General features: G+C 41.4%; 1 protein-coding gene across 1 annotated transcript in view; it reads left to right on the forward strand.

Annotated features, from left to right (window-relative positions):
- Positions 1–258: 258 nt before the first annotated feature.
- Positions 259–25,169, forward strand: part of LOC110288649 (uncharacterized) — a 53,875-nt gene continuing 28,964 nt past the window's right edge. The window contains exons 1-2 of the mRNA XM_085830076.1: positions 259–316; positions 429–577. The gene's annotated coding sequence lies outside the window, so the exon portion shown is untranslated. The remainder of the gene's footprint in view (positions 317–428; positions 578–25,169) is intronic.

Genomic DNA, 25,169 nt, shown 5'->3' on the forward strand with positions numbered 1-25,169 from the left:
CTGAACCATGGGCTCACTGGGTCTGAAAGGCAGTACTGACTCAGCAATAGATGACATCATCTGAAAAGGGGGTCTTGAGGTAGGGAAGCAGAATGGTGAGTGGTGCATGGGAGTGCTAACAAGGGGCTAGGCTACCAAAGTATTGGGTGGAGCACACAGGAAGCCCTGGAGTTGGCTACTTAAGTAGAGCTCCACCTCCCTCTCTGTGGAAGGATGTGAAACATTTTCAGCTGACTCTGTAAACCAGAAACAGAGGTCTGGAAATAGAAACTAAATCTTACCCTCACTGCAGTCCCTCCCTTTAAGGACAAGGCAGGTAAGATTCAGATCTAGAAACTGCACAACAAAGAGCAAAGGCTATGGGGACTAAGATCTGGAAGGAAATCTGAAAACATCCGCCTTTGCTTCCTATCTGTTCTTCTCTACAGAGCACCAAGACACCAACACTCTGCATCTATCTGTTTCCTGAACATCCCAGCTTAGAGGATTCCAAAGAAAGCTACCCCAGTGACCTTGCTCCCAGAGAAGAAAGAGGTGACATCACAGGAAGGCCACTGGCATCACTGCTCAGGAACAGGTACCTGAAGGGTTCTAAGTGCAGCTGGACCAGAAATCCAGTGCTTACTTGTGGTATCAAAGGTAGTCTCCTGGTAGCAGTGTAGAGGACCTTCAGTTATGGCTTATTTCACTCAGGGGTTGTTCACAGAAAGGCTCTTCTCTGTGTTCTGCACCACAGAGCAGCCCCAACCCACCAGCAAGGCAGCAACAAACTTCCCTATCACATGCACATCCTAAGCCTGTTGCTCTTCTGATACCAGCTTGAACTTGGAGAAAGAGGGCAGCATCTGTAACCAGATTCCTCACAGTCAAACTGGAACCTCTTTGGTGTGGGGTACTTGTTGTTGTTGTAGCTTTTTTTGTTGTTGTTATTTTGGTTTTGGTTTTGGTTTTGGTTTTGGTTTTGGTTTTGGTTTTGGTTTTGGTTTTGGTTTTGGGTGAGACTGGATCACACAGTGTGCCTCTGACTGACCTAGAACCTGTAGACAAGGCTGGCCTCAAACTCAAGGAGATCCAGCTACCTCTGCCTCTCTGCCTTCTAGGGCTGAGTTTAAAGGCATGCTCCACCACACCCAGCTATACTGGAGCTATTTTATTTACCCCCATGAGGATAAAATCCTATCCAGAACACCCACTGCTATTTCCTCTTCTAGAAGGGAACTGTGAGAAGCCTCTCTCTTCAAACTTCTCAGTTCCCCTTTTCAATGTAACCAGCACTCACAATACCTTGACTGTTTGGGGGAGGGGGTTTGAGGAGTCTTCATAACCAGCAAATCATGAGGAAGTAGCCCACCCTTGGGGCTGGGATTCCCACTGAATCGTCTTTAGCTTTACATACTGGTTTTTGGTTGGCCACACCACAGCCAGTCCTGTGCCACAGCTCTCTGGCTGTCCTCTGGGTTTGTAACTCTCAGTTCCCATTATTCTGAAGTCCACTTGAATATCCCATATACGCTACTATCTAGCTCCCCCCAAAGCTATTTTTACTCCTCTTATGGCCCTCCTTCCGGTTTCCTGGCCTCTGCAAACACTTCCTACAACATAAATATACATACCTAAAAATGAGAAGCTGAAACCCACATGTGAGTGGAAACGCCAGGTTTGCCTTTCTGACATTGGGTGAACTCACTTAACATTTAGTATTTCTGCCAGTTTGTCTGGAAATTATACGTTTGCATTTATATTTATGCATGAATCCAGTTCCATTATGTCTCTGTGGCACATTTTCATTATCCACTTATTATCTAGGGTGATTGCATTTCTCAGGTATTGTCTCTAGAGCAGTAATGAACATAATGTTCCAGTATCTTTGTGCTAGGATATAGAGTCCTTTTGGGCTATGCTCAGGAATGGTGTCACTGACCCCATAATGGCTGTGCTTGTTTACAACCACACAGCAGCAAATAAGGACTCCCCTTCTGCTACATCCACACCAGCATCTGTTGCCATTTTCTCTCTTGATGCAAACCTCTCTGACTCAGGTGAGATGAAATCCCAAAGTAGCTACAATTCGCATGTTTTAATGGCTGAGGATACTGAACACATTAAAAAATATACATATACATTTATTGTCCATTTGTATTTCTTCTTCTGGAACTCTGTTCAGTTACATGCCCCATGGTTTGATTGGGCTGTTTGTTTTCTCATTGAGCAGGGTTTTTGTTTTAAATTCTTTGCATATTTTGAACATTAATCTTCTGTTGAATGAATTGCGGACAAGGATCCCCTCCCATCTGGCAAGCTGTCTTTTTCCTTGTCTGCTTCCTTTACTGGACAGAAGCTTTGAATTTCCATGAGCTCCTGCTTGTAGTCATGGCCTTATTTCCTGAGCAGCTGGAGCCCTACTGGCAAAGCCCCCATCTATCCCTACTTCTTAAGTGTGTTTCTTTCCAGAGTTTTGAGCACCATGTCTTAAAGGAAAGTCCTTTATCCAATAAGATCCTTTGAAAGAAAAAAAGAGGACAGGGAGGAGGGAAGAAACAAACAAAGGTCAGGTGCTTGTAGCCCTATGGGTTTATGTCTGTATTGCCTGAGCTCTCCTGCTTTTATCATGTCTGGTGTCCAGGCCATACCATGTGCTTTTCTTACTATGGTTCTGAGGCAGAGCTTGAAACCAAGGACAGTGATGTCATGAGTATTTTCCCTGCCTCAGGCTTGCGTTGTCTGGGATCTTTCATACTTTCAACTAAATTTAATTTTTTTCTTTTTCTTTTTTTATTGGGTATTTATTTCATTTACATTTCCAATGCTATCCCAAAAGTCCCCCACACGCTCCCCCACCCACCCACTCCCACTTCTTGGCCCTGTCGTTCCCCTGTACTGAGGCATATAAAGTTTGCACGACCAATGGGCCTCTCTTTCCAGTGATGGCCGAGTAGGCCATCTTCTGATTCATATGCAGCTAGAGACACGAGCTGGCGCGGGGGGGGGGGGGGGGGGGGAATTGGTTAGTTTATAATGTTGTTCCACCTATAGGACTGTGGATCCCTTTAGCTCCTTGGCTACTTTCTCTAGCTCCTCCATTGGGGGCCCTGTGATCCATCCAAGAGCTGACTGTGAGCATCCACTTCTGTGTTTGCTAGGTGCCAGCATAGTCTCACAAGAGACAGCTATACAAGGACGAAAACCACGTCCTAGAAAAAGCAAGAAGGTAATCCCTCAACAAACCTAAAAGAAGACAGCTACAAGAGCAGAATGTCAACTTTAACAACAATTAATTTTCCTTAATTTTTTTTTCTAATTCTGTGAATGGTGACATTAGAATGTGGATAGGAAATGCATTGAAACTGTAGATTAATTTTCTTAAGCCAGCCATATTTTTGTTTCTCTACTTTTCTAGCTGTGACTTTTTATTAGATAGTTTCTTTATTTACATTTCAAATGTTATCCCTTTTCCTGGTTTCCCCTCTGAAAATGCTATATCCCATTCCCTCACCCCCTGCTCACCAACCCACACACTCCAGCATCCCGGTCCTGGCATTCCCCTATAATGGGGCATCCAGCCTTCTCTGAACCAAGGACCTCTCCTCCCACTGATGTCCAACAAGGTCATCCTCTGCTATCTATGCAGCTGGAGCCATGCATCCCTCTCTGTGTACTCTTTGGTTGGTGATTTTTTTTTAATTTTTAATATTTTTATTACATATTTTCCTCAATTACATTTCCAATGCTATCCCAAAAGTCCCCCATAGCTCCCCCCACTTCCCTACCCACCGATTCCCATTCTTTTGGCCCTGGCATTCCCCTATATTGGGGCATATAAAGTTTGCAAGTCCAATGGGCCTCTCTTTACAGTGATGGCCGACTAGGCCATCTTTCGATACATATGCAGCTAGAGACAAGAGCTCCGGGGTTCTGGTTAGTACATCATGTTGTTCCAACTATAGGGTTGCAGATCCCTTTAGCTCCTTGGGTACTTTCTCTAGCTTCTCCATTGGGAACCCTGTGATACATCCAATAGCTGACTGTGAACATCCACTCCTGTGTTTGCTAGGCCCCGGCATCGTCTCACAAGAGACAGCTATATTTGGGTCCTTTCAGCAAAATCTTGCTAGTGTATGCAATGGTGTCAGCGTTTAGAATCTGATTATGGGATGGATCCCTGGATACGGCAGTCTCTAAATGGTCCATCCTTTCATCACAGCTACGAACTTTGTCTCTGTAACTCCTTCCATGGGTGTTTTGTTCCCAATTCTAAGAAGGGGCACAGAGTCCACACTTTGGTCTTCATTCTTCTTGAGTTTCATGCGTTTAGCAAATTGTATCTTATATCTTGGGTATCCTAAGTGTTGGGCTAATATCCACTTATCAGTGAATACATATTGTGTGAGTTCTTTTGTGATTGTGTTACTTCACTCAAGATGATGCCCTCCAGGTCCATCCATTTGGCTAGGAATTTCATAAATTCATTCTTTTTAATAGCTGAGTAGTACTCCATTGTGTAAATGTACCATAATTTCTGTATCCATTCCTCTGTTGAGGGACATCTGGGTTCTTTCCAGCTTCTGGCTATTATAAATAGGGCTGCTATGAACATAGTGGAGCATGTGTCCTTTTTACCGGTTGGGACATCTTCTGGATATATGCCCAGGAGAGGTATTGTGGGATCCTCCAGTAGTACTATGTCCAATTTTCTGAGGCACCGCCAGACTGATTTCCAGAGTGGTTGTACAAGCTTGCAATCCCACCACAATGGAGGAGTGTTCCTCTTTCTCCACATCCTCGCCAGCATCTGCTGTCACCTGAATTTTTGATCTTAGCCATTCTGACTGGTGTGAGGTGGAAACTCAGGGTTGTTTTGATTTGCATTTCCCTGATGATTAAGGATGTTGAACATTTTTTCAGGTGCTTCTCTGCCATTCGGTATTCCTCAGGTGAGAATTCTTTGTTCAGTTCTGAGCCCCATTTTTTAATGGGGTTATTTGACTTTCTGGAGTCCACCTTCTTGAGTTCTTTATATATATTGGATATTAGTCCGTTATCTGATTTAGGATAGGTGAAGATCCTTTCCCAATCTGTTGGTGGTTTTTTTGTCTTAGTGATGGTGTCTTTAGCCTTGCAGAAGCTTTGCAGTTTCATGAGGTCCCACTTGTCAATTCTCGATCTTACAGCACAAGCCATTACTGTTCTATTCAAGAATTTTTCCCCTGTGCCCATATCTTCAAGGCTTTTCCCCACTTTCTCCTCTATAAGTTTCAGTGTCTCTGGTTTTATGTGAAGTTCCTTGATCCACTTAGACTTGACCTTAGTACAAGGAGATAGGAATGGATCAATTCGCATTCTTCTACATGTTAACAACCAGTTGTGCCAGCACCATTTGTTGAAAATGCTGTCTTTCTTCCACTGGATGTTTTTAGCTCCCTCGTCGAAGATCAAGTGACCGTAGGTGTGTGGGTTCATTTCTGGGTCTTCAATTCTATTCCATTGGTCTATTTGTCTGTCACTATACCAGTACCATGCAGTTTTTATCACAATTGCTCTGTAGTAAAGCTTTAGGTCCGGCATGGTGATTCCACCAGAGGTTCTTTTATCCTTGAGAAGAGTTTTTGCAATCCTAGGTTTTTTGTTATTCCAGATGAATTTGCAGATTGCACTTTCTAATTCGTTGAAGAATTGAGTTGGAATTTTGATGGGGATTGCATTGAATCTGTAGATTGCTTTTGGCAAGATAGCCATTTTTACAATGTTGATCCTGCCAATCCATGAGCATGGGAGATCTTTCCATCTTCTGAGATCTTCTATAATTTCTTTCTTCAGAGACTTGAAGTTTTTATTATACAGATCTTTCACTTCCTTAGTTAGAGTCACGCCAAGATATTTTATATTATTTGTGACTATTGAGAAGGGTGTTGTTTCCCTAATTTCTTTCTGAGCCTGTTTATTCTTTGTGTAGAGAAAGGCCATTGATTTGTTTGAGTTAATTTTATACCCAGCTACTTCACCGAAGCTGTTTATCAGGTTTAGGAATTCTCTGGTGGAATTTTTAGGGTCACTTATATATACTATCATATCATCTGCAAAAAGTGATATTTTGACTTCATCTTTTCCAATTTGTATCCCTTTGATCTCCTTTTGTTGTTGAATTGCTCTGGCTAGGACTTCAAGTACAATGTTGAATAGGTATGGAGAAAGTGGACAGCCTTGTCTAGTCCCTGATTTTAGAGGGATTGCTTCAAGCTTCTCACCATTTACTTTGATGTTGGCTACTGGTTTCCTGTAGATTGCTTTTATCATGTTTAGGTATGGGCCTGGAATTCCCGATCTTTCCAAGACTTTTATCATGAATGGGTGTTGGATCTTGTCAAATGCTTTTTCCGCATCTAACGAGATGACCATGTGGTTTTTGTCTTTGAGTTTGTTTATATACAGGATTACGTTGATGGATTTCCGTATATTGAACCATCCCTGCATCCCTGGGATGAAACCTACTTGGTCAGGATGGATGATTGTTTTGATGTGTTCTTGGATTCGGTTAGCAAGAACTTTATTGAGGATTTTTGCATCAATATTCATAAGGGATATTGGTCTGAAGTTTTCTATCTTTGTTGGGTCTTTTTGTGGTTAGGTATCAGAGTAATTGTGGCTTCATAGAATGAGTTGGGTAGAGTACCTTCTGTTTCTATTTTGTGGAATAGTTTGTGAAGAACTGGGATTAGATCTTCTTTGAAGGTCTGATAGAACTCTGCACTAAACCCATCTGGTCCTGGGCTTTTTTTAGTTGGGAGACTATTAATGACTGCTTCTATTTCTTTGGGGGATATAGGGCTGTTTAGATCATTAACCTGATCTTGATTCAACTTTGGTACCTGGTATCTGTCTAGGAACTTCTCCATTTCATCCAGGTTCTCCAGTTTTGTTGAGTATAGCCTTTGGTAGAAGGATCTGATGGTGTTTTGGATGTCTTCAGGATCTGTTGTTATGTCTCCTTTTTCATTTCTGATTTTGTTAATTAGGATGCTTTCCCTGTGCCCTCTAGTGAGTCTGGCTAAGGGTTTATCTATCTTGTTGATTTTCTCAAAGAACCAGCTCCTTGATTGGTTGATTCTTTGAATAGTTCTTCTTTTTTCCACTTGGTTGATTTCGCCCCTGAGTTTGATTATTTCCTGCCGTCTACTCCTCTTGGGTGAATTTGCTTCCTTTTGTTCTAGTGCTTTTAGGTATGTTGTCAAGCTGCTAATGTGTGCTCTCTCTAGTTTCCTTTTGGAGGCACTCAGAGCTATGAGTTTTCCTCTTAGAAATGCTTTCATTGTGTCCCATAAGTTTGGGTATGTTGTGGCTTCATTTTCTTTGAACTCTAAAAAGTCCTTAATTTCTTTTTTTATTCCTTCCTTGACCAAGGTATCATTGAGAAGAGTGTTGTTCAGTTTCCACGTGAAGGTTGGCTTTCTATTATTTATTTTGTTAATGAAGATCAGCCTTAGTCCATGGTGATCTGATAGGATGCATGGGACAATTTCAATATTTTTGTATCTGTTGAGGCCTGTTTTGTGACCAATTATGTGGTCAATTTTGGGGAAGGTACCATGAGGTGCTGAGAAGAAGGTATATCCTTTAGTTTTAGGATAGAATGTTCTGTAGATATCTGCCAGATCCAATTGATTCATAATTTCTGTTAGTTTCACTGTGTCCCTGTTTAGTTTCTGTTTCCATGATCTGTCCATTGGTGAAAGTGGTGTGTTGAAGTCTCCCACTATTATTGTATGAGGTGCAATGTGTGCTTTGAGATTTACTAAAGTTTCTTTAATGAATGTGGCTGCCTTTGTATTTGGAGCATAGATATTCAGGATTGATAGTTCCTCTTGGAGGATTTTACTTTGACGAGTATGAAGTGTCCCTTTCTGTCTTTTTTAATGACTTTGGGTTGGAAGTCAATCTTATCAGATATTAGAATGGCTACTCCAGCTTGTTTCTTCATACCATTTGCTTGGAAAATTGTTTTCCAGCCTTTCATTCTGCTTAGTGACTATCTTTTTCTCTGAGATGAGTTTCCTGTAAGCAGCAAAATGTTGGGTCATGTTTGTGTAGCCAGTTTGTTAGTCTATGTCTTTTTATCGGGGAGTTGAGTCCATTGATATTAAGAGATATTAAGGAAAAGTAATTGTTGTTTCCTGTTATTTTTGTTGTTAAATTTGGCATTCTGTTCTTGTGGGTGTCTTCTTTTAGGTTTGTTGAGGGATTACCTTCTTGTTGTTTCTAGGGCGTGGTTCCTGTCCTTGTATTGGTTTTTTCCTGTTATTATCCTTTGAAGGGCTGGATTCGTGGAGAGATAATGTGTGAATTTGGTTTTGTTCTGGAATACTTTGGTTTCTCCATCTATGTTAATTGAGAGTTTGGCTGGGTATAGTAGCCTGGGCTGGAATTTGTGTTCTTTTTGTGTCTGTATAACATCCGTCCAGGATCTCCTGGCTTTCATAGTCTCTGGTGAAAAATCTGGTGTAATTATGATAGGCTTGCCTTTTTATGTTACTTGGCCTTTTTCTCTTACTGCTTTTAGTATTCTATCTTTATTTAGAGCATTTGTTGTTCTGATTATTATGTGTCGGGAGGTATTTCTTTTCTGGTCCAGTCTATTTGGAGTTCTGTAGGCTTCTTGTATGTTCATGGGCATCTCTTTCTTTAGATTTGGGAAGTTTTCTTCTATAATTTTGTTGAAGATGTTTGCTGGTCCTTTGAGTTGAAAATCTTCATTCTCATCCACTCCTATTATCCGTAGGTTTGGTCTTCTCATTGTGTCCTGTATTTCTTGGATGTTTTGAGTTAGGATCTTTTTGCATTTTACATTTTCCTTGATTGTTGTGCCGATGTTCTCTATGGAATCTTCTGCACCTGAGATTCTCTCTTCCATCTCTTGTATTCTGTTGCTGATGCTCATATCTATGGTTCCAGATTTCTTTCCTAGGGTTTCTATCTCCAGTGTTGCCTCATTTTGGGTTTTCTTTATTGTGTCTACTTCCCTTTTTAGGTATAGTATGGTTTTGTTCATTTCCATCATCTGTTTGGATGTGTTTTCCTGTTTTTCATTAAGGACTTCTACCTGTTTGATTATGTTATCCTGTTTTTCTTTAAGGATTTGTAACTCATTAGCAGTGTTCTCCTGCAATTCTTTAAGGGATTTTTGTGCTTCCTCTTTACTGTCTTCTACCTGTTTGCCAGTGTTCCTTTGTATTTCTTTAAGTGTGTTATTAAAGTGCTTCTTGAAGTCCTCTACCATCATCAGGAGATATGCTTTTAGATCCGTGTCTAGCTTTTCCGGTGTGTTTGGGTGCCTTGGACTTGGCGAAGTGGGAGTGCTGGGTTCTGATGATGGTGAGTGGTCTTGGTTTCTGTTAGTAAGATTATTATGTTTACCTTTCGCCATCTGGTAATCTCTGGTGTTAGTTGTTGTCGTTGTCACTGTTTAAAGATTGGAGCAGAAGCTGTGTTCCACTCACCAGCAGTCTCAAAATCCTGTGGCGGGGGTCGTGGGTAGCTGGCGGTACACCGGTGCTGGTCCAGCCGGAAGAGGCCTGTGGTCCTACTCAGGCCGGTTTTCTGCTTCCCTAACTAATGCAGTCTGAGGTCCCGCGCGCAATTGGATTGGAGCAGAAGCTGTGTTCCACACACCAGAAGTCTTAAGATCCTGTGGTGGGTGTTGTGGGTAGCTGGCGAGTGTCAGCCGACCCTGCGCCCTAGCTATCCCGATGCTGTTCTGACCGGAAGAGGCTTGTGGCCCTATTCAGGCCGGATTTCTGCCTCCACAACCAAAGCAGTCTCAGGTCCCGAGTGATTGGACTGGAGCAGAAGCTGTGTTCCACTCACCAGCCGTCTCAAAATCCTGTTGCGGGGGTCGTGGGTAGCTGGCGGGTGTCAGCCGACCCTGTGCTCTAGCTACCCCGGTGCTGATCCGGCAGGAAGAGGCCTGTGGCCCTACTCAGGCCGGTTTTCTGCTTCCCTAACTAATGCAGTCTCAGGTCCCGCGTGCAATTGGATTGGAGCAGAAGCTGTGTTCCACTCACCAGAAGTCTTAAGATCCTGTGGCGGGTGTTGTGGGTAGCTGGCGAGTGTCAGCCGACCCTGCGCCCTAGCTATCCCGATGCTTTTCTGACCAGAAGAGGCTTGTGGCCCTACTCAGGCCGGATTTCTGCTTGGCTGGTGATTTAGTCCCTGGAAGCTTTGGGGGTTCTGGTTGGTTCATATTGTTGTTCTTCCTATGGGGCTAAAAACCCCTTTAGCTCCTTCAGTCCTTTATTTAGCTCCTCATTGGGAACTTTGTGCTCAATCTAATGGTTGGCTGAGAGCATCCACCTATGTAGTTGTCAGGCACTGGCAGAGCCTCTCAGGAGACTGCTATATCAGGCTCCTGTCAACAAGCACTTGTTGGCATCCACAATAATATCTGGGTTTGGTGACTGTATATAGAACGGATCCCCAGGTGGGGCAGTCTCTGGATGGCCTTTCCTTCAGTCTCTGTTCCACACTTTGTCTCTGTATCTCCTCCCATGGGTATTTTCTTCCCCCTTCTAATAAGGACCAAAGTATCCATACTTTGGTCTTACTTCTTGGGCTTGATATGGTCTGTGAAACTTTTGGACTAATATCCACTTATCAGTGAGTACATACCATGTGTGTTATTTTGTGATTTGGTTACCTCACTCAGGATGGTATTTCCTAGTTCCACCCATTTGTCTAAGAATTTCATGAATCATTGTTTTAATAGCTTTGTAGCACTCCATGGTGTAAATGTACCACATTTTCTCTATGCATTCCTCTGTTGAAGGCCATCTGGGTTCTTTGTAGCTTCTGGCTATTATAAGTAGGACTGCTATGATCATAGTGGAGGATGTGTCCTTATTACATGTTGGAGCATCTTCTGAGTATATGCCCAGGAGTGGTACAGCTGAGTTCTCAGGAAGTACTGTGTCCAGTTTTTTGAGGAACTGCCGGAATGATTTCCAGACTGGTTGTACCAGCTAGCAATCCCACCAGTAATGGAGGAGTGTTCCTCTTTCTCCATATCTTTGCCAGCATCTGCTGTCACCTGAGTTTTCGATCTCAGTAATTCTGACTAGTGTGAGATGAAAACTCAGAGTTGTTTTGATTTGCATTTTTCTGATGACTAAGGATCTTGAACTTTTCTTTAGGTGCTTCTATGCCCTTTGGCATTCCTCAGGTGAGAATTCTTTGTTTAGCTCTGTACCTCAGTTTGATAGGGTTTTTGGTTCTCTGGAGTCTAAATTCTTGAGTTCTTTGTATATATTGGATATTAGCCCTTTATCAAATGTAAGGTTGGTAAAGATCTTTCTCCAACTGTTGCTTTCTGTTTTATCCTATTGACAGTGTCCTTTGCTTTACAGAAGATTTGAAATTTTATGAGGTCCCATTGGTCGATTCTTGATCTTAGAGCACAATCCATTGCTGTTCTGTTCAGGAATTTTTCCCCTGTGCACATATCTTCAAGGCTTTCCCCCAGTTTCTCCTCTATTAGTTTCAGTGTCTCTGGTTTTATGTGGAGCTCCTTGATCCACTTAGATTTGACCTTAGTACAAGGAGATAGGAATGGATCAATTCACATTCTTCTACATAATCACCGCCAGTTGTGCCAGCACCATTTGTTGAAAATTCTGTCTTTTTTCCAATGGATGGTTTTAGCTCCCTTGTCAAACATCAAGTGACCATAGGTGTGTGGTTTCATTTCTGGGACTTCAATTCTTTTTTTTTCATTTTTTATTAGATATTATCTTCATTTACATTTTAAATGCTATCCCAAAAGTCCCCTATACCCTCCCCCCACCCTGCTCACCTACCCAAGCCACTTCCACTTCTTAGCCCTGGCGTTCCCATGTACTTGGGCAGATAAAGTTTGCAAGACCAGGGGGCCTATCTTCCCAATGGTGGCCGACAAGGCCATCTTCTGCTACATATGCAACTGGAGACACGAGCTCTGGGGGAAATGGCTAGTTCATAATGTTGTTCCACCTATAGGGTTGCAGACCCCTTCAGCTCCTTGGGTACTTTCCCTAGCTCCTCCATTGTGGGCCCTGTGTTCCATCCAATAGATGACTGTGAGCATCCACTTCTGTATTTGCCAGGCACTGGCATAGCCTCACACAAGACAGTTGTTATCAAGGTCCTTGCAGCAAAATCTTGCTGGCATATGCAATAGTGTCTGCCTTTGGTGTCTGATTATGTGATGGATCCCCATGTGGGGTAGTCTCTGGGTGGTCCATCCTTTCATCTTAGCTCCAAACTTTGTCTCTGTAACTCTTTCCATAGGTATTTTGTTCCCTATTCTAAAGAGGAATGAAGTATCCACACATTGGTCTTCTTTCTTCTTGATATTCTGGTGTTTTACAAATTGTATCTTGGGTATTCTAAGTTTTGGGGCTAGTATCCACTTATCCCAGAGTGCATGTTAAGTGACTTCTTTTGTGATTGGGTTACCTCACTCAGGATGATAACCTCCAGATACATCCATTTGCCCAAGAATTTCATAAATTCATTGTTTTTAATAGCTGAGTAGTATTCCATTGTGTAAATGTACCACATTTTCTGTATCCATTCCTCTGTTGAGGGACATCTGGGTTCTTTCCAGCTTCTGGCTATTATAAATAAGGCTGCTAAGAACATAGTGGAACATGTGTCCTTCCTACCGGTTGGGACATCTTCTGGATATATGCCCAGGAGAGGTATTGTGGGATCCTCCGGTAGTACTAAGTCCAATTTTCTGAGAAACTGCCAGACTGATTTCCAGAGTGGTTGTACAAGCTTGCAATCCCACCAACAATGGAGGAGTGTTCCTCTTTCTCCACATCCTTGCCAGCATCTGCTTTCACCTGAATTTTTGATCTTAGCCATTCTGACTGGTGTGAGATGGAATCTCAGGGTTGTTTTGATTTGCATTTCCCTGATGATTAAGGATGCTGAACATTTTTTCAGGTGCTTCTCAGCCATTCGGTATTCCTCAGGTGAGAATTCTTTGTTTAGCTCTGAGCCCCATTTTTAATGGGGTTATTTGATTTCCTGGAGTCCTCCTTCTTGAGTTCATTATATATATTGGATATTAGTCCCCTATCAGATTTAGGCTTGGTAAAAATCCTTTCCCAATCCGTTGGTGGCCTTTTTGTCTTATTGACAGTGTCTTTGACCTTACAGAAGCTTTGCAATTTTATGAGGTCCCATTTGTCAATTCTTGATCTTACAGCACAAGCCATTGCTGTTCTGTTTAGGAATTTTCCCCCTGTTCACATATCTTTGAGGTTTTTCCCCACTTTCTCCTCTATAAATTTCAGTGTCTCTGGTTTTATGTGGAGTTCTTTGATCTACTTAGACTTGAGCTTTGTACAAGGAGATAAGAATGGATCAATTTGCATTCTTCTACATGATAACCGCCAGTTGTGCCAGCACCACTTGTTGAAAATGCTGTCTTTTGGGCTTGGTGGCGCACACCTTTAATCCCAGCACTTGGGAGGCAGAAGCAGGCAGATTTCTGAGTTCAAGGCCAGCCTGGTCTACAGAGTGAGTTCCAGGACAGCCAGAGCTATACAGAGAAACCCTGTTTCAGGGGGGAAAAAGAAAGAAAGAAAGAAAGAAAGAAAGAAAGAAAGAAAGAAAGAAAGAAAGAAAGAAAGAAAGAAAGAAAGAAAGAAAGAAAGAAAGAAAATGCTGTCTTTTTCCACTGGATGGTTTAAGCTCCCTTGTCGAAGATCAAGTGACCATATGTGTGGGTTCATTCCTAGGTCTTCAATTTTATTCCATTGATCTACCTGCCTGTCTCTGAACCAATCCCATGCAGTTATTATCACAATTGCTCTGTAGTACAGCTTGAGGTCAGGGATGGTGATTCCCACAGAAGTACTTTTATTGTTAAGAATAGTTTTTACTTTTCTGGGTTTTTTTGTTATTCCACATTAATTTGAGAATTGCTCTTTCTAACTCTGTGATGAATTCGGTTGGGGTTTTGATGATGATTGCATTGAATCTGTAGATTGCTTTAGGCAAAGTAGCCATTTTTACTATATTCATCTTGCCAATCCATGAGCATGGAAGATCTTTCCATTTTCTGAGATCTTATTCAGTTTATTTCTTCAGAGACTTGAAGTTCTTGTCATACAGATTTTCACTTCCTTAGTCAGAGTCAGACCAAGGTATTTTATATTATTTGTGACTATTATTAAGAATTTTGTTTCGAAGCGGGCATGGTGGCACATGCCTTTAATCCCAGCACTCAGGAGGCAGAGGCAGGCAGATTTCTGAGTTTGAGGTCAGCCTGGTTTACAAAGTGAGTTCCAGGACAGCCAGGGCTATACAGAGAAACCCTGTCTTGAAAAACCAAAAATGAAATAAAATAAAATAAAATAAAATAAAATAAAATAAATATAAATATAAAATTGTTTCCCTAATTTCTTTCTCAGCATGTTTATCCTTTGAGTAGAGGAAAGCTACTGATTTATTTGAGTTAATTTTATATCGAGCCACTTTGCTAAAGTTGTTTATCAGCTGTAGGAGTGCTCTGGTGTAATTTTTGGGGTCACTTAAGTATCCTATCATGTCATCGTCAAACATGGATATTTTGACTTCTTCCTTTCCAATCTGTATTCTTTTGACCTCCATTTGTTGTCCAAATGTTCTGGCTAGGACTTCGAGTGTGATATTAAATACATAGGGAGAGAGTAGGCATCCTTGTCTAATCCCTAATTTTAGTGGGATTGCTTCCAGTTTCTCTCCATTTAGTTTGATGTTGGCTAATGGTTTGCTCTATGTTGCTGTTACTATGTTTAAGTACGGGCCTTGAATTCCTTATCATTCCAAGATTTTTGTCATGGAGGGGTGTTGGATTTTGTTAAATGCTTTCTCAGCATCTAATGAAATGGTTATGTGACCTTTTTTTTTCTTTCAGTTTGTTTATATAGTGCATTATATTGATGGATTTCCATATGTTGAACCAACCCTGAATCTCTGGGATGAAGCCTACTTGATCATGACGGATGACTGTTTTGATGTGTTCTTGGATTCATTTTGCAAGAATATTATTGAGTATCTTTGCATCAATATTGATAAGGGAAATTGGTCTGAAGTTCTCTTTCCTTTTTTGGTCTTTGTGTGCTTTAGGTATCAGAGTACTGTGGCATTGTAGAATGAATTAGGTAGTGTTCCTTCTGTTTCTATGTTGTGGAATAGATTAAAGATATTGGTATTAGGTCTTCTTTGAATGTCTGATAGAACTCTGTAATAAACTCATCTGGTCTTGGGCTTTTTTTTTTTTCGTTGGGAGTCTATTAATGACTGCTTCTATTTTTTTTTAGGGGTTAGGGGACTGTTATGATCATTTATCTGATCGTTATTTAACTTTGGTACTTGGTATCTGTCTAAAAAATTGTCCATTTCATCAAGAATTTCCAGTTTTGTTGAGTGCAGGCTTTTGTAGTTGGACCTGAAGTTTTTTAATTTCCTTGGTTCCTGTTGTTATGTCTCCCTTTTCATTTCTGATTTTGTTAATTTGGATGCAGTCTCTGTGCTCTCTGGTTAGTCTGGCTAAGTGTTTATCTATCTTGTTGATTTTATCAAATAATAATAATAATAATAACAGCTCCTGGTTTTGTTGATTCTTTGTATAGTTCTTTTTCTTTCTACCTGGTTGATTTCAGCCCTGAGTTTGATTATTTCCTGCTCCTCTTGGGTATTTGCTTCTTTTTGTTCCGGAGCTTTCAGAGGTGCTGTCAAGCTGCAAGTAGTGTATGTTCTCTCCAGTTTCTTTTTGGAGGGACTCAGAGCTATGAGTGTTCCTCTTAGGACTGCTTTCATTGTATCCCATAAGTTTGTGTATGTTGTGGCTTCATTTTCATTGAATTCTAAAATGTCTATAATCTCTCACTTTATTTCTTCCTTGACCAAGTTATCACCGAGTAGGGCATTCTTCAACTTCCAGGTGTATGTGGACTTTCTATTGTTTTTGTTGCTATTGAAGACAAGTCTTACTCCATGGTGATCTGATACGATGCATGGGATGATTTCAAACTTGTATGTGTTGAGGCCTGTTTTGTGATCAATTAAATGGTCAGTTTTGGAGAAGGTACCATGAGGTACTGAGAAGAAGGTATATCCTTTTGTTTTAGGATAAAATGTTCTATAGATCTCTGTCAAATCCATTTGGTTCATAACTTCAGTTAGTTTCACTGTGGCTCTGTTTAGTTTCTGTTTCCATGATCTGTCTATTGATGAGAGTGGGATGTTGAAGTCTCCCACTATTATTGGGTGAGGTGCAATGGTGTTTTGAGCTTTACTATAAGTTTCTTTTATGAATGTGGGTGCCCTTGCATTTGCAGCATAGATATTCAGAATTGAGAGTTCTTGGTAGATTTTCCTTTGATGAGTATGAAGTGTCCTTCCTTATCTTTTTGATAATTTTTGATGGAAAGTTGCTTTTATTTGACATTAGAGGGGCTATTCCAGCATGTTTCTTGGGACGATTTGCTTGGAAAAAAATTTTTTTCAGCCTTGTACTCTGAGGTGGTGTCTGTCTTTGTCACTGAGATGGGTTTACTGTATGCAACAAAATGGTGGGTCCTGCAAACACAGAAGTGGATGCTCACAGTCAGCTATTGGATGGATCACAGGGCCCCCAATGGAGGGGCTACAGAAAGTACCCAAGGAGCTAAAGGGATCTGCAACCCTATAGGTGGAACAACATTATGAACTAACCAGTACCCCAGAGCTCTTGACTCTAGCTGCATATGTATCAAAAGATGGCCTAGTCGGCCATCACTGGAAAGAGAGGTCCATTGGACTTGCAAACTTTATATGCCCCAGTACAGGGGAACGCCAGGGCCAAAAAGTGGGAGTGGGTGGGTAGGGGAATGGAGGGGTAATGTATTGGGGACTTTTTGGATAGTATTGGAAATGTAAATGAGGAAAATACCTATTAAAAAAATGAAAAAAAAATGGTGGGTCCTGTTTACATATCCAGTCTGTTAGTCTCTATCTTTTTATTGGTGAATTAACTGCATTGATATTAAGAGATATTAAGGAAAAGAAATTGTTGCTTCCTGTTATTTTAATTGTTAGAGGTGGAATTGTGTTTATGTGAATATCTTCCTTTTGGTTTGTTAAGAGAAGATTGCTTTCTTGCTTTTTCTAGGGTGTAGTTTTCCTCCTTGTGCTGGTGTTTTCCATTTATTATCCTTTGAGGGACTGGATTTTTGGAAAGGTATGGTGCAAACTTGGTTGTGTCATGGAATATCTTGGTTTCTTCTTCTATGGTAATTATGAGTTTTGCTCACATAGTAGCCTGGGTGGGCATTTGTATCCTCTTAGGGTCTATATGATATCTGCCCAGGATCTTCTAGCTTTCATAGTCTTTGGTGAGAAGTCTGGTGTAATTCTGATAGGTCTACCTTTAGATGTTTCTTGATTTTTTTTTCCCTTACTGCTTTTAATATTCTTCATTTAATGCGTTTGGTTTTTAAATTATTCTGTAATGAGAGGAATTTCTTTTCTGGTCCAATCTATTTGGAGTTCTGTATGCTTCTTGAATGTTCATGGGCATCTCTTTCTTTAGGGTAGGGAGGTTTTTTTCTAAGATTTTGGTGAAGATATTCACTGGCCCTTTAAGTTGGGAACTTGACTCCCTTCTATACCTATTATCCTTAAGTTTGGTTTTTCTCATTGTCTCCTGGATTTCCTAGCTGTTTTGGGTTAGGGGTGTTTTCATTTTACATTTTCTTTTTTTTTTAATTTTTAATATTTTTATTACATATTTTCCTTAATTACATTTCCAATGCTATCCCAAAAGTCACCCATAGGGCCCCCCACTTCCCTACCCACCCATTCCCATTCTTTTGGCCCTGGCATTCCCCTATATTGGGGCATATAAAGATTGCAAGTCCAATGGGCCTCTCTTTCCAGTGATGGCCAACTAGGCCATCTTTCGATACATATGTAGCCAGAGAGAAGATCTCCGGGGTACTGGTTACTTCATCATGTTGTTCCAACTATAGGGTTGCAGATCCCTTTAACTCCTTGGGTACTTTCTCTAGCTTCTCCATTGGGAGCCCTGTGATACATCCAATAGCTGACTGTGAGCATCCACTCCTGTGTTTGCTAGGCCCCGGCATCGTCGCACAAGAGACAGCTATATTTGGGTCCTTTCAGCAAAATCTTGCTAGTGTATGCAATGGTGTCAGCGTTTAGAAGCTGATTATGGGATGGATCCCTGGATAGGGCAGTCTCTAGATGGTCCATCCTTTCATCACAGCTCCAAACTTTGTCTCTGTAACTCCTTCCATGGGTGTTTTATTCCCAATTCTAAGAAGGGGCACAGTGTCCACACTTTGGTCTTCATTCTTCTTGAGTTTCATGCTTTTAGCAAATTGTATCTTATATCTTGGGTATCCTAAGTTTTGGGCTAATATCCACTTATCAGTGAATACATATTGTGTGAGTTCCTTTGTGATTGTGTTACCTCACTCAAGATGATGCCCTCCAGGTCCATCCATTTGGCTAGGAATTTCATAAATTCATTCTTTTTAATAGCTGAGTAGTACTCCATTGTGTAAATGTACCATAATTTCTGTATCCATTCCTCTGTTGAGGGACATCTGGGTTCTTTCCAGCTTCTGGCTATTATAAATAGGGCTGCTATGAACATAGTGGAGCATGTGTCCTTTTTACCGGTTGGGACATCTTCTGGATATATGCCCAGGAGAGGTATTGCTGGATCCTCCGGTAGTACTATGTCCAATTTTCTGAGGAACCGCCAGACTGATTTCCAGAGTGGTTGTACAAGCTTGCAATCCCACCAACAATGGAGGAGTGTTCCTCTTTCTCCACATCCTCGCCAGCATCTGCTGTCACCTGAATTTTTGATCTTAGCCATTCTGACTGGTGTGAGGTGGAATCTCAGGGATGTTTTGATTTGCATTTCCCTGATGATTAAGGATGTTGAGCATTTTTTCAGGTGTTTCTCTGCCATTCGGTATTCCTCAGGTGAGAATTCTTTGTTCAGTTCTGAGCCCCATTTTTTAATGGGGTTATTTGACTTTCTGGAGTCCACCTTCTTGAGTTCTTTATATATATTGGATATTAGTCCCTTATCTGATTTAGGATAGGTGAAGATCCTTTCCCAATCTGTTGGTGGTTTTTTTGTCTTAGTGATGGTGTCTTTAGCCTTGCAGAAGCTTTGTAGTTTCATGAGGTCCCACTTGTCAATTCTCCATCTTACAGCACAAGCCATTACTGTTCTATTCAGGAATTTTTCCCCTGTGCCCATATCTTCAAGGCTTTTCCCCACTTTCTCCTCTATAAGTTTCAGTGTCTCTGGTTTTATGTGAAGTTCCTTGATCCACTTAGACTTGACCTTAGTACAAGGAGATAGGAATGGATCGATTCACATTCTTCTACATGTTAACAACCAGTTGTGCCAGCACCATTTGTTGAAAATGCTGTCTTTCTTCCACTGGATGTTTTTAGCTCCCTTGTCGAAGATCAAGTGACTGTAGGTGTGTGGGTTCATTTCTGGGTCTTCAATTCTGTTCCATTGGTCTATTTGTCTGTCACTATACCAGTACCACACAGTTTTTATCACAATTGCTCTGTAGTAGAGCTATAGGTCAGGCATGGTGATTCCACCAGAGGTTCTTTTATCCTTGAGAAGAGTTTTTGCAATCCTAGGTTTTTTGTTATTCCAGATGAATTTGTAGATTTCACTTTCTAATTCTTTGAAGAATTGAGTTCGAATTTTGATGGGGATTGCACTGAATCTGTAGATTGCTTTTGGCAAGATACCATTTTTACAATGTTGATCCTGCCATCCATGAGCATGGGAGATCTTTCCATCTTCTGAGATCTTCTATAATTTCTTTCTTCAGAGACTTGAAGTTTTTATTATACAGATTTTTCACTTCCTTAGTTAGAGTCACGCCAAGATATTTTATATTATTTGTGACTATTGAGAAGGGTGTTGTTTCCCTAATTTCTTTCTCGGCCTGTTTATTCTTTGTGTAGAGAAAGGCCATTGATTTGTTTGAGTTAATTTTATATCCAGCTACTTCACCAAAGCTGTTTATCAGGTTTAGGAGTTCTCTGTTGGAATTTTTAGGGTCACTTATATATACTATCATCTCATCTGCGAAAAGTGATATTTTGACTTCATCTTTTCCAATTTGTATCCCTTTGATCTCCTTTTGTTGTCGAATTGCTCTGGCTAGGACTTCAAGTACAATGTTGAATAGGTATGGAGAAAGTGGACAGCCTTGTCTAGTCCCTGATTTTAGAGGGATTGCTTCAAGCTTCTCACCATTTACTTTGATGTTGGCTACTGGTTTGCTGTAGATTGCTTTTATCATGTTTAGGTATGGGCCTTGAATTCCTGATCTTTCCAAGACTTTTATCATGAATGGGTGTTGGATCTTGTCAAATGCTTTTTCTGCATCTAACGAGATGACCATGTGGTTTTTGTCTTTGATTTTGTTTATATACTGGATTACGTTGATGGATTTCCGTATATTGAACCATCCCTGCATCCATGGGATGAAACTTACTTGGTCAGGATGGATGAATGTTTTGATGTGTTCTTGGATTCAGTTAGCAAGAACTTTATTGAGGATTTTTGCATCAATATTCATAAGGGATATTGGTCTGAAGTTTTCTATCTTTGTTGGGTCTTTTTGTGGTTTAGGTATCAGAGTAATTGTGGCTTCATAGAATGAGTTGTGTAGAGTACCTTCTGTTTCTATATTGTGGAATAGTTTGTGAAGAACTGGGATTAGATCTTCTTTGAAGGTCTGATAGAACTCTGCACTAAACCCATCTGGTCCTGGGCTTTTTTTGGTTGGGAGACTATTAATGACTGCTTCTATTTCTTTGGGGGATATAGGGCTGTTTAGATCATTAACCTGATCTTGATTCAACTTTGGTACCTGGTATCTGTCTAGGAACTTCTCCATTTCATCCAGGTTCTCCAGTTTTGTTGAGTATAGCCTTTGGTAGAAGGATCTGATGGTGTTTTGGATGTCTTCAGGATCTGTTGTTATGTCTCCTTTTTCATTTCTGATTTTGTTAATTAGGATGCTTTCCCTGTGCCCTCTAGTGAGTCTGGCTAAGGGTTTATCTATCTTGTTGATTTTCTCAAAGAACCAGCTCCTTGATTGGTTGATTCTTTGAATAGTTCTTCTTGTTTCCACTTGGTTGATTTCGCCCCTGAGTTTGGTTATTTCCTGCCATCTACTCCTCTTGGGTGAATTTGCTTCCTTTTGTTCTACTGCTTTTAGGTGTGTTGTCAAGTTGCTAATGTGTGATCTCTCTAGTTTCTTTTTGGAGGCACTCAGAGCTATGAGTTTTCCTCTTAGAAATGCTTTCATTGCATCCCATAAGTTTGGGTATGTTGTGGCTTCATTTTCTTTGAACTCTAAAAAGTCCTTAATTTCTTTCTTTATTCCTTCCTTGGCGAAGGTATCATTGAGAAGAGTGTTGTCCAGTTTCCATGTGAATGTTGGCTTTCTATTATTTATTTTGTTATTGAAAACAGCCTTAGTCCATGGTGATCTGATAGGATGCATGGGAAAATTTCAATATTTTTGTATCTGTTGAGGCCTGTTTTGTGACCAATTATGTGGTCAATTTTGGAGAAGGTACCATGAGGTGCTGAGAAGAAGGTATATCCTTTTGTTTTAGGATAGAATGTTCTGTAGATATCTGCCAGATCCATTTGATTCATAACTTCTCTTAGTTTCACTGTGTCCCTGTTTAGTTTCTGTTTCCATGACCTGTCCATTGGTGAAAGTGGTGTGTTGAAGTCTCCCACTATTATTGTATGAGGTGAAATGTGTGCTTTGAGATTTACTAAAGTTTCTTTAATGAATGTGGCTGCCTTTGTATTTGGAGCATAGATATTCAGGATTGATAGTTCCTCTTGGAGGATTTTAACTTTGATGAGTATCAAGTGCCCCTCCCTGTCTTTTTTGATGACTTTGTGTTGGAAGTCAATTTTATTAGATATTAGAATGGCTACTCCAGCTTGTTTCTTCATACCATTTGCTTGGAAAATTGTTTTCCAGCCTTTCATTCTGAGGTAGTGTCTATCTTTTTCTCTGAGATGAGTTTCCTGTAAGCAGCAAAATGTTAGGTCTTGTTTGTGTAGCCAGTTTGTTAGTCTATGTCTTTTTATCGGGGAGTTGAGTCCATTGATATTAAGAGATATTAAGGAAAAGTAATTGTTGTTTCCTGTTATTTTTGTTGTTAAAGTTGGCATTCTGTTCTTGTGGCTGTCTTCTTTTAGGTTTGTTGAGGGATTACCTTCTTGTTGTTTCTAGGGCGTGGTTCCTGTCCTTGTATTGGTTTTTTTCTGTTATTATCCTTTGAAGGGCTGGATTCGTGGAGAGATAATGTGTGAATTTGGCTTTGTCGTGGAATACTTTGGTTTCTCCATCTATGTTAATTGAGAGTTTGGCTGGGTATAGTAGCTGGGCTGGAATTTGTGTTCTTTTAGTGTCTGTATAACATCCGTCCAGGATCTTCTGGCTTTCATAGTCTCTGGTGAAAAATCTGGTGTAATTCTGATAGGCTTGCCTTTATATGTTACTTGGCCTTTTTCTCTTACTGCTTTTAGTATTCTATCTTTATTTAGTGCATTTGTTGTTCTGATTATTATGTGTCGGGAGGTATTTCTTTTCTGGTCTAGTCTATTTGGAGTTCTGTAGGCTTCTTGTATGTACATGGGCATCTCTTTCTTTAGATTTGGGAAGTTTTCTTCTATAATTTTGTTGAAGATGTTTGCTGGTCCTTTGAGTTGAAAATCTTCATTCTCATCCACTCCTTATTATCCGTAGGTTTGGTCTTCTCATTGTGTCCTGTATTTCTTGGATGTTTTGAGTTAGGATCTTTTTGCATTTTCCATTTTCCTTGATTGTTGTGCCGATGTTCTCTATGGAATCTTCTGCACCTGAGATTCTCTCTTCCATCTCTTGTATTCTGTTGCTGATGCTTGCATCTATGGTTCCAGATTTCTTTCCTAGGGTTTCTATCTCCAGTGTTGCCTCATTTTGGGTTTTCTTTATTGTGTCTACTTCCCTTTTTAGGTCTAGTATGGTCTTGTTCATTTCCATCACCTCTTTGGATGTTTTATCCTGTTTTTCTTTAAGGACTTCTACCTGTTTGATTGTGTTATCCTGTTTTTCTTTAAGGGCTTCTACCTGTTTGATTGTGTTATCCTGTTTTTCTTTAAGGACTTGTAACTCTTTAGCCATGTTCTCCTGTAATTCTTTAAGTGAGTTATTAAAGTCCTTCTTGATGTCCTCTACCATCATCATGAGATATGCTTTTAGATCCGTGTCTAGCTTTTCCGGTGTGTTGGGGTGCCCTGGACTGGGCGAAGTGGGAGTGCTGGGTTCTGATGATGGTGAGTGGTCTTGGTTTCTGTTAGTAAGATTATTATGTTTACCTTTCGCCATCTGGTAATCTCTGGTGTTAGTTGTTATCGTTGTCACTCTTTAAAGATTGGAGCAGACTCTGTGTTCCACTCACCCGAAGTCTCAAAATCCTGTGGCGGGTGTCGTGGGTAGCTGGCTGGTGTCAGCCGACCCTGCGCTCTAGCTACCCCGGTCCTGTTCTGACCGGAAGAGGCTTGTGGCCCTACTCAGGCCGGATTTCTGCCTCCACAACCAAAGCAGTCTCAGTTCCCGCGAGATTGGACTGGAGCAGAAGCTGTGTTCCACTCACCAGAAGTCTCAAGATCCTGTGGCGGGTGTCGTGGGTAGCTGGCTGGTGTCAGCCGACCCTGTGCTCTAGCTACCCCGGTGCTGGTCAGGCCGGAAGAGGCCTGTGGCCCTACTCAGGCCGGTTTTCTGCCTCCCTAACTAATGCAGTCTCAGGTCCCACGCACAATTGGATTGGAGCAGAAGCTGTGTTCCACTCACCCGAAGTCTTAAGATCCTGTGGAGGGTGTTGTGGGTAGCTGGCGAGTGTCAGCCGACCATGCGCCCTAGCTACCCCGGTCCTGTTCTGACCGGAAGAGGCTTGTGGCCCTACTCAGGCCGGATTTCTGCCTCCACAACCAAAGCAGTCTCAGTTCCCGCGAGATTGGACTGGAGCAGAAGCTGTGTTCCACTCACCAGAAGTCTCAAGATCCTGTGGCGGGTGTCGTGGGTAGCTGGCTGGTGTCAGCCGACCCTGTGCTCTAGCTACCCCGGTGCTGGTCAGGCCAGAAGAGGCCTGTGGCCCTACTCAGGCCGGTTTTCTGCCTCCCTAACTAATGCAGTCTCAGGTCCCACGCACAATTGGATTGGAGCAGAAGCTGTGTTCCACTCACCCGAAGTCTTAAGATCCTGTGGAGGGTGTTGTGGGTAGCTGGCGAGTGTCAGCCGACCATGCGCCCTAGCTACCCCGGTCCTGTTCTGACCGGAAGAGGCTTGTGGCCCTACTCAGGCCGGATTTCTGCCTCCCCAACCAAAGCTGTCTCATGTCCCGTGTGATTGGACTGGAGCAGAAGCTGTGTTCCACTCACCAGCAGTCTCAGAATCCTGTGGCGGGTGTCATGGGTAGCTGGCGGGTGTCAGCTGACCCTGCGCTCTAGCTATCCGGGTGCTGGTCAGGCCGGAAGAGAGCCATTTTACATTTTCTTTGACTGTTGTATCAATGTTTTCTATGGTATCTTCTGCACCTGAGATTCTCTCTTATCTCTCTTGTATTCTGCTGGTGATGCTTGCATCTATGTCTCCTGATCTCTTTCCTAGGTTTTCTAACTCCAGGGTTGTCCCCTTTGTGATTTTTTTTTTTATTGTTTCTATTTCCATTTTTAGATCTTGGATGATCTTGTTCCTTTCCTTCACCTGTTTCATTGTGTTTTCCTGTAATTCTTTAAGGGATTTTTGTGTTTCCTCTTTAAGGGATTCTAGCTGTTTACCTGTGTTTTCCTGTATTTCTTTAAGGGAGTTATTTATGTCCTTCTTAAAGTCCTCTATCAGCATCATGAGATGTGATTTTAGATCCAAATCTTGCTTTTCTGATGTGTTGGAGTACCCAGGATTGTTGTGGTGGGAGAACTGGAATCTGGTGATGCCAAGTAGCCTTGGTTATTGTTAGTAGGTTCTTGTGCTTGCCATTTACTATCCATTTATGTCTGGTATTAGTTGGTCTTGCTGTCT

This window comes from Mus caroli, unplaced genomic scaffold, assembly GCF_978045245.1.
Source record: "Mus caroli unplaced genomic scaffold, Mus_caroli_1 scaffold_13, whole genome shotgun sequence".
Lineage (NCBI taxonomy): Eukaryota > Metazoa > Chordata > Mammalia > Rodentia > Muridae > Mus > Mus caroli.